Source organism: Medicago sativa, chromosome 6 (genome assembly GCF_051527215.1).
Source record: "Medicago sativa cultivar Bolivia chromosome 6, Bolivia_mono, whole genome shotgun sequence".
Classification (NCBI taxonomy): Eukaryota; Viridiplantae; Streptophyta; class Magnoliopsida; order Fabales; family Fabaceae; genus Medicago; species Medicago sativa.
The window spans coordinates 26,970,269-26,981,168 of record NC_140754.1 but is presented as its reverse complement, the minus strand read 5'-3'; the positions used below and the strand labels follow the sequence as shown (position 1 = coordinate 26,981,168).

The window sequence follows — 10,900 nt, the reverse complement described above, 5'->3', positions numbered from 1 at the left end:
TTTAGAAATATTCCACAGCTGATTCTTAGATGATATACGCGTTGCTTGATCAATAAGTAAAGGAAATATTGTTTCCTTAAACAATAAAGGGCGCGCGTACATTTAGGTAAGAACCCAGGCACACTGAACTGTGCTAGGATGTTGGAACATTGTATCCAACATCTTACAGAGTTGCCTAACCACATGTTGGAACATTCGTTCCAACTTATAGAACAAGGATATTTGTTTTAGCAATAATGCAGCCAACACAAATACTCAACAATCTCCCCATTTGGCAAATTTTTGGCTAAAACAAATTAAGACCAATACTTATAAAACAGAGGGATACACATGACCATTTCTCCAAGAGCATGAACCCATACCTATGAAGAAACAACTAGCACACATTATCCAAAGAAATACCATAGATACACTTCCTCAAGTCATCACGAACACATATTCAAGAAGAAGAAGTAGCAGGTAGTATCACTCTAGAGATAGCAAGAGTGTGCATACATATAATACATCACGAATCTTCAATCAAAGCTTCATCTGGCAGAGGTATTGCACTGGATCATAGACATGCAGCAGCGGATCAGATAAATAACATAGTCTCAAGAGTAAAGGAAAAATAAATTTCTGAGCTACAACTAGGGAACATAAGTTCTTGTAGATAGGATGTTTCAACATCCTTCACCACCAGAGCAGAGGAAAAATAAATTCCTATGGTACATTCAGGGAAAATAGATTCCCACACAGAAGTAGAGAGAAGCAAGTTCTCTCAAGAGCAGAGGAAAACTGAGTTCCAGTGCTACAGATATAGGATGTTCCAACATCCTTCAAAACGTCAGACAGGAATACCTGCCACACATAGAGGCAAGGGAAAAAAATAAATTTCTCATACCTACAGAGTACTGTCACCAACCAACCATAGAAGCACAGAAACATAAATTCCTATACTTACATGTGACAGACTTGGATGCCTTCAGAGAACTGTCACCAACAACATATAGAAGCAGGGGAAAAATAAATTCCCACACTTACAAGTGACAGGCACATATGTTTAAACTTCTGACTCAACATCATTCACCCAGCTTGGACTAGCACAAGCACACATAGAAGTATCACTCCCCCTTAATATATGAACTTATGAGTGACTACTTACATGAATATTCTATTACTCCCCCTGAATACATGCATACATAAAATTTGAACCTTTTAACAAGCTCCTAATGCATAGACATAAATCACTTCAGGATCTGGGAATAAGACATTCTAGGAATATTCACAACCTAGCAAACCTATCAGCAGATATATGCTAGCAGACCTATCAAAGGTCACACACACCACTTAGACTTTTTAAAAAGTCACCCAGACATGTTCCATAATATAAAGAAGTAGCAGGGAACATGTACACTTAGAATTCTAAGAAAAATAAATTCTCAGAATTACAACAAGATGTTGCAACTTTAGTGTCAACATCTGTACAGGGTCTCTTAGACATGTTCCAACCTTTTATTGAGCAGTTGCAGGGAACATGTACATCATCTGAGAAATAATATCTCAGAAGCACCACATAGATGTTCTAGCACAAGTGCTAACATCTACACTAGTCTTGATTAGACATGTTCCAACATATCAGAGGATGTCAGCAAGGAACATGTAAAAAAAAAACTACTGAGATCATCAGACCATCAAGATGTTGCAACATGAGTGCCAACATCTACATAAAACCTGACATAGTTGCAAAATAAATGCAACAACATAGAATAGCAGTTATATTATTCAGGCATACACAAAAACTGCAAAGTTAGAGACTTAATGTAGACAAGATACATGCAGAAGAGCACATATACATACAGGGAGTATAGATAATGAGATACTACATTTTTCTCCCCCTTTTTAGCCACAAAATATGCCAAACAAAAATGTTGAGAGCATCAGGAGTACAACATTGCTTGTATACCCCACATTACAAAGACGTGCAGAAGTAGAGATTTGACAGCACGCCTCACACCTCAGATGATCAGGCTTCCTCATGCAAGCAAATTCCCAACTTGCCTCTTAGATTTTCAAATTGTTTAGCATCTAAAGCCTTGGTAAAGATATCTGCCAGTTGCTCTTCTGTGTCTACATGCTCAAGCGTCACAACCTTTTCTTCAACAAGATCTCTGATGAAATGATGTCGAATATCAATGTACTTTGTTCTGCTATGTTGAATATGATTTTTGGAAATGTTGATAGCACTTAGATTGTCACAGTATAAGGTTAGAACATCTTGTTCCACATTATACTCCTTCAGCATCTGCTTCATCCAAACGAGTTGAGAACAACTACTCCCAGCTGGTATGTATTCAGCTTCAGCAGTAGATAGAGACACACAGTTCTGTTTCTTACTAAACCAGGAAATCAGATTATTTCCTAGAAAGAAACATCCTCTAGAAGTACTTTTTCTGTCATCAGAACTTCCTGCCCAGTCAGTATCACAGTAGCCTATCAGCTTAGAGTTTTCACAAGATGAGTATAAGATTCCATAGTCACTAGTGCTATTGATATACTTCAGTATCCTCTTCACTTGAGTAAGATGACTCATCTTTGGTTCAGCTTGATACCTTGCACACACACCTACAACAAAAGTAATATCTGGCATGCTTGCAGTAAGATATAGTAAACTCCCAATCATGCTTCTGTACATGCTTTGATCAACAGATATACCACTTTCATCCTTTGTCAGCTTCAAGTGAGTGGCAGCTGGAGTTCTTTTGTGACCACCATTATCCAAGCAAAATTTCTTCACAATGTTCTTGGCATACTTACTCTGAGAAATGAAGATTGTATCCTCCATTTGTTTAACCTGAAGTCCAAGAAAATAAGTCAATTCACCAACTAAGCTCATTTCAAACTCAGACTGCATCTGCTGAATGAAATGTTGAACTATCTTGCTCGACATTCCACCAAAAACAATGTCATCAACATATATCTGGGCAATCATTAGTCTTCCATTGTCATCTTTCACAAACAAGGTTTTGTCTGTACCACCTTTCGTGTACCTTTGACCAACAAGAAATTGAGTGAGTCCCTCATACCAAGCCCTAGGTGCCTGCTTTAAACCATATAGAGTTTTCTTCAATCTGTACACATGATTTGGAAAGCTGGGATCAATAAACCCTTTTGGTTGTTCAACATAGACTTCCTCATTCAAGTACCCGTTCAGAAAGGCACTCTTTACATCCATTTGAAATAGCTTAAACTTGAGGATACATGATACACCTAGCAGTAATCTTATAGAGTCCGGTCTAGCAACAGGTGCAAAGGTCTCATCATAGTCCAGACCCTCTATCTGAGTGTAACCTTGAGCTACTAATCTTGCTTTGTTTCTGGTCACAGTCCCATGTTCATCAGACTTGTTTTTAAAGATCCATTTGGTACCTATCACATTTACACCTTCAGGTCTTGGAACTAAATCCCATACTTCACTCCTTTTGAATTGATTAAGCTCTTCTTGCATTGCTTCAATCCAGAATTCATCTGTCAGGGCTTCTTTGACATTCTTAGGTTCAATCTTGGAAACAAAACACGAGTTGGCAATAACTCCAACTGACCTTCTGGTTGTGACTCCTTGATCAGGATTCCCAATGATTAGGTCTTGAGGATGATTCTTCTATATCCTGGTAGAAGGACCTTTAGTAGTGGACAACTGATCTGGCTCAGTATCTTCATTTTCATCTTTCTCTGGTTCAGATTCATTTACCTGGGTAGGTGCATTTGTTACCTGAGTAGGTGTTTCAACATCAGGAACCCTTTCTTTAGGCACATCATCTATCACTACATTAATAGACTCCATCATAGTTTCAGTTTTGGAATTGAAAACCATGTAGGCTCTGTTGTTTGTGGAGTACCCCAGAAAAATTCCCTCATCACTCTTAGGATCCATCTTTCTTCTGTAGTCTCTATCAGACAAGATATAACACTTGCTACCAAACACATGGAAATATTTAACATTATGTTTTCTTTCCTTCCAAAGCTCATAGAGAGTTGTTGTGGTACTAGTTCTTAGTGTCACCTTGTTGTGAATGTGACAAGTTGTGTTCATAACTTCAGCCCAGAAACGGTAAGGTAAGTGTTTAACATGAAGCATGACTCTTGCAGATTCATGAAGAGTCCAATTCTTCCTTTCAACCACACCATTTTGATGAGGAGTTATAGGTGATGAAAATTCATGTTTGATTCCCTCTTTAGTGCAATATTCATCAAATCTAGAGTTTTCAAATTCAGTTCCATGATCATTCCTGATTCTAACAATGTCACAACCCTTTTCTCTTTGTAATTGTGTACACAATTCTTTAAACACATCAAACGTGTCTGATTTTTCTTTAATAAAGTTTACCCAAGTGAATCTAGAGAAATCATCAACAACCACAAGAACATACCTTTTTCCACCAATGCTTTCAACTTGCATAGGTCCCATCAGATCCATGTGCAAAAGTTCAAGAATTTTAGAGGTTGCTTGATGTTCCAACCTTGGATGAGACATCCTTGTTTGTTTGCCAATTTGACATTCACCACATATGCTTCCTTCAACAATCTTCAGATCAGGTAGACCTCTAATAGCTTATGATGATAAGGCCTTCTTCATCCCGTTCAGATGCAAATGTCCCAACCTTTGATGTCATAGTTTGATCTCTTCCTCTTTGCTTAACAAACATGTTGAGATGAATGATTCCTCCTAAGATACCCAAAGATAGCAGTTGTCTTTGGACCTTGTGCCTCAAAAGAACTTCTCCTTTCTCATCTGAGATCTGACATTCTGGTTTGGTGAAGTTTACTCTCAATCCTAAATCACACAGTTGACTAATGCTAATTAGATTTGCAGTTAATCCTCTAACTAGAAGCACATCATCAAGTCTAGGCAACCCATGTTTAATCAGGTTTCCAATTCCTACAATCTTCCCTTTAGCTCCATCAACAAAAGTAACATAGCTGGTAAGATAAGGTCTTACATCTTCCAGATAGGTTTCTACCCCAGTCATATGTCTTGAACAACCACTATCAAAATACTAGTCCTCTTTAGATGATGCTCTGAGGGATGTATGAGCAATTAACCCAGTCTTGGTGTTTCTAATATTCTTGGACATTTTCTGATGAAAGTGCAAGAACTCACCTTGCAGCTTGAAGCAGTAGGGTCTAATGTGTCCCTTTTCTTTACAATGATCACATACCCACACCTTTGATTTCTTCTTGATCTGATGTTCCTCCGGATGTTTGAACATTGACTCTGCTGAGTTCATTCCAGTTTGTTCTTTTATCTGTTTTAGTTGAAGATTCAACCTTGACAATTCATCATTGAGTTCTGTGATATGAGCCAGATTATCAAACTTCTCATCCTCCAGATGTGCAATCTTCCTTGCTTGTTCCTCAACCTTTTAGGTTAATTCACTATTTTTAGCCATAAGGTCATAGTAGGATATGGCAAGCTCATCATAAGACATTTCTTCCTCACAGGACTCAGTGTCGGACATAATTCTACCAACTAAGGCAGAGACATGATTAGCAGATTCAACTTTCACCTCATCATCTGAGTCATCCCCATCTGACCAAGACACAACCAGACTTTTCTTCTGTTTCTTAAGAAAAGTGGCACATTCTGTTCTGATGTGACCATACCTTTCACATTCATGACATTGTACTCCTTTGTAGTGAGAGTCCACTTCATCAGGTCTTGTCATCTTCTCTTTACTAGGTTGATTGTCAATGTTGGATCGGATGTTCTGACCATTTGGCCTGGACCTTCTGTCAAACCTTTTGAAAATCTTCTTGAACTGTCTCCCAAGAAGTGCCAGGGATTCTGCCATGTCTTCATCATCTTCTTGATTTGCTTGTGACTCATCAGGTTTTACACAAGAAGCAAAAGCAATCCCCTTGCCTTTCTTATCAGATTTGCTGTTGACAGTTATTTCAAAATTTTACAAGGACCCTATCAATTCATCAACCTTCAAGCTTGAAATGTCCTGAGCCTCTTCAATAGCAGTAACTTTCAAGTCAAACCTCTTAGATAGAGATTTGAGTATTATTCTGACTATTTTTTCATCAGAAATTTTCTCTCCAAGAAACTCAAAAGAGTTTGCAATATCAAGAATGTTCAGATGATAATCTTGAATACTTTCATCCTCCAGCATTCTCAAATTTTCAAACTTTGTAGTAAGGAGTTGAAATTCAACACTCTTTACCTTAGTTGTACCTTTATGTGCAGTTTTGAGAATCTCCCAAGCATCATTAGCCACAGTACATTGCTTGATTAATCTGAACATGTTCTTGTCTACACCATTGAACAGTGCACTCAATGCCTTTAAGTTTCCAAGAGCCAATTCATCTTCAGCAGCACTCCATTCCTCTTCTAGTTTCAACACATCAGTCCTGTTACCATCAACATCAAGTATCACAGGATGTTCCCAACCTTTCAGAACTGCCTTCCATGTTTTGCTGTCAATGGATTTGAGAAAAGCACTCATGCGTCATTTCCAATTGTCATAGTCTGTTAACAAATCCACCTTCCTTGCCCATGATGCTAGAATAGAACTCCCTGGAGCTCACCCTAAAACAGGCAGGGTGCCTGCTCTGACGCCAATTGAAATTCTAGCGTACTTGTTTTAAATGTTCTGTCAGATGTTTTAACGTTTGCAGTGTTTCGTTTAATGTTCCAACATCGCGTGATAAAACAGAAGTAAAAACAAGAAAAATAAACGACAAGAAAGTAAAGAACACAGTGAGTTTGTTGACCCAGTTCAGCATAACACGCTTACATCTGGGGGCTACTAAGCCAGGAAGGAAATCCACTAGTGTAGTCCTTTTTCAATAGCTCTCAGCAAACTCCTCGTTTACACTATATGACCTAGGACCTAACCGTCTAGACTTCAACCTAGGAACTCCTAGATCTGAGATCCCATCTCACTATCCTAATGGTGAGTCACTGCCCCAGTGACCTATCAAACCTTAACCAAAACAAAAGTAGAAGTTACCTTCCAACACAATCAACTAGAACCTTGTTTCACAACTTCGGTCTAGTGCACAAGAGTATCAAACTCACACACTCAGTTCTAAACAAGTATCACAGACGACACAAGAAAGGTACACAGTAAGAGATTCTAGACTTGCATCATAAACGATACAAGAACAGAATACATGAAGGCTCAAACCCTAAAAATCTAAACTTTTTAGTATGACGGCTTGAATAATCAATTAGGTATTTGAAGTCTTCCTTTTATACTGAAGCAGCTTGGGCTAAATAAATCATTGGGCTTCAGTAACTTGCAGATCAGTTCAGCTAACCTGCAAGACAAGAATCAGAAACTAATCTGGAAAGTCCTAAAATGTCGGAACATTTACAAGAGCGTTCCAAATAATAACAAATATTTCCTAAAATAAAATATCTACTTTAGAAATATTCCACAACTGATTTAGATGATATGCGCGTTGCTTGATCAATAAGCAAAGGAAATATTGTTTCCTTAAACAATAAAGGGCGCACGTACATTTAGGCAAGAACCCATGCACACTGAACCGTGCCAGGATGTTGGAACATTGTATCCAACATCTTACAGAGTTGCCTAACCACATGTTGGAACATTGGTTCCAACTTACAGAGCAAGGATAATTGTTTTAGCAATAATACAGCCAACACAAATACCCAACAATATATGTTGTGTGCAAGTGTGAGTTATATGTCCCACATCATATAGAAAAGTGGAGGTTTAATACTTTATAAGTGAGAGGACCCATAAACCCATGGCCTTAAGATTTTGGGTAAGAGTGTGGCGTCTCTCTCACTTCTATGGTTGTTATAGCCTCGATGTGGGCAGTTCCCCGAGCTCCGCTCACTGACCCAACATTGGTATCAGAGCCCAGGTTCGACGAAGGGTACGAACAAGGCAGCCGGTCTGTTTGCACAGAAAGCAGCAACGGCGGTACAGTGTCGGTCCGTTGCGGAGAAACCAGCAACGATGATACAAGCAAGTAAGATCTTCCGCTTGAAGAGGGAACATGATGAATAGATGGACTCACACTTGAGGGGGAGTGTTGTGTGCAAGTGTGAGTTATATGACCCACATTGGATAAAAAAAGTAAAGATTGAACACCTTATAAGTAAGAGGACCCATGCACCCATTGGCTTAAGGTTTTGGGTAAGAGTCTGGCGTCTCTCTCTCTCTCTCTCTCTCTCTCTCTCTCTCTTGTGTGGTTGTTCTAACCTCGATGTGGGTGGTCCCCTTGGCTCTTCCCATGACCCAACTGTGAATATATGCTTTGACAGGAATACTTTGGTTTTGATGATTGACAAAAGAAGTCCTAGAAGAACAAAGATGCAAAAAGCAGAAAAGAAGATTCAAGCGTTCTAGTCTTGAGTTTTATTTTTATTTGTATTAGGACTTTTATGTAAGTAGTAGAAAATGCTCTCATGAAAATAAATCACACACTCGCAATGATTTTCATCTAAAAATGATTTTGCATGAAATATATTTTTGCATAAAAAGCCATAATTTATTATGAAAATTGAATAATTATTCTGATCATATAAACATGATTAACATGCATTTATATCTTTATCAAAACAAATTTTATTATACATGGCATAATCTTTTTCTTCAAAGAATCACGTTCAGCATATGACTTTTTCTCTAACGGCTTAATCGAAATTATGATTTCTATATATGGCATTGGTACAATGGATTTTATGACATTGAAATAAGGTGCACTTAAGAAAAGATTTTCTTGGCCATGTTTTAATCATGATTAGCCTTGACATACACAAACGGCTATTTCCAATTATTTTGTAAAACGGCTAGTTTTCTTTTAACCACCTTATTACCATTGTCGTATAAATATGAGTCTTTTAGTAGCTCATTTAACAGAACTAATATTTGCACTAAACATTGTCAAAATATTATTCATCACTCTCATTATTTTTACACTTGCTAATTTATTATCTTGAGAGCTCTTTTATACTACATAGTTTATCTTGTAGTTCTTATGCTTCAATTTGTTATATCTACACATTTGGTGTATTATTTAATTATTGTAATTCTTATTTGTATTGGGTGCGATCCCAAGGTTTCAAGAGAGGTGATATCTCTTGCTTTTAGAGACTCTTCTACAAATGATTGTTTTGTTTGGAGAGTGCTCGTTATTTGTAAAGGTTACCGGCTTATCCTAATTAAAAGCTTGAGCAGTGAAAATCTCAAGGGGCTTTTCCTTGGGGACTAGACTAGGCCTTGTTGTTTTAGGCCGAACTAGTATAAACTTCTTGTGTCTTTTCTCTCTTCCCTTATCTCTTTTATTTTGTTGTTGTTTATTTTACCTTAACATCTTTATTTTCCGCATTTATTAAAAACTTCTATAAGTATTTTTTTTTTCTACTTTGGTTAAAATATCTTTTAGTGCTTATTTTAAATCGTTTTCTAAAGAACACAATTCACCCCCCTCTTGTGTGTTTGAAGTCACTTGTTCAACACCAACACGCTTGAGGGGGTAGCACGATGAATTGATGGACTCACACTTGAGGGGGTGTCTTGTGTGCAAGTGTGGGTTATATGTCCCACCTCAGATAGAAAAGTGGAGGTTGAACACTTTACTTATGATACAAGGAAGTAAGAGCGGTTGGGGGGGGGGGGGGGGGGGAGTACGATGAATTGATGGACTCACACTTGTGGGGGAGTGTTGTGTGCAAGTGTGTGTTATATGTCCCACATCAGCTAGAAAAGTGGAGGTTGAATACTTTATAAGTGAGAGGACCCATAAAACCCACGGCCTTAAGGTTTTTGTGAATTGATGAACTCACACTTGAGGGGAAGTGTTGTGTGCAAGTGAGTTATATGCCCACATCAGATAGAAAAATGGAGGTTGAACACTTTATAAGTGAGAGGACTCATAAACCCATGGCCTTAAGATTTTGGGTAAGAGTTTGGCGTCTCTCTCACTTATGTGGTTGTTCTAGCCTCGATGTGAACGATCCCCCAAACTCTCCTCATCACCCTACAATAGAGGTTATCATTTTTTTGTAAAAGTCAATTAACTATGTCACTTGGAATAATGTTGGTTATATTTTGTTATAACACATTCTAAATAATTTGTCATGCAATCAATAATGAGGATTTGTACCCGTTTATAGTAAATCAGAGGTTAACATTTTTTTTGTAAAAGTTTATTAACTAGGTCACTTGGAATAAAGTTGGTTATATTTTGTTAGAACACATTCTAAATAAGTTGTCAAGCAAACAAAAGATTTATAGTATTGCTTATAAACAATATAAAATTTCACATTCTTTAAAAAAAAAGATAAAATTTAACATATATAAAAAAACACCAGAAAAAATAAACAGTTAACTTTATTATTATATTAAATATTAAATTTACAAAGAAAATATAAAAATTGTTGAAAGCAATTTGCGATGCTCGTGCTAGCGTTAAAGACGGCGTGGTAGAACCCTGTGGCTAGTGGCCCATAAAATTGTAGATCAATTGTGAGTGAATTTTGTAGAATTCTCACTTGACCGAAAGGATCATCGTCAAGTTGAAATTGCTAATGACCAGTGTGTGCAGCGCAAGCATTGTATTCATGGTGCATTTCAAATCAAACGTGATGACCAGTGATTTGAAAATATTATTTTTAAAACATTGTTATAAACGTGATTTATATTAGTGACCATTTTATCCCCAACGACAATTAAATGTTTGCTTGGAACATACCAAACAAGTCATGGTTGTTGAGAGGGAGAGATATGAGAAGGCATTAATGTATTAGGTGCTTGATGAATTAGGTGTTTGATTTAGTGAATACATAAGTTAAATGATACAAAAGTTTTGTAGCTCTAGAACTAGACTAACAATATAAATAACTAATAAAACACTTTGTAGTAGTCATGTCCAAAAT

General features: G+C 37.3%; 1 pseudogene; it reads right to left on the bottom strand.

Moving 5' to 3' along the window:
* Positions 1-2,005: 2,005 nt before the first annotated feature.
* On the bottom strand, positions 2,006-2,803 carry LOC146914254 (secreted RxLR effector protein 161 pseudogene; annotated as a pseudogene).
* Between the last annotated feature and the right edge of the window lie 8,097 nt (positions 2,804-10,900).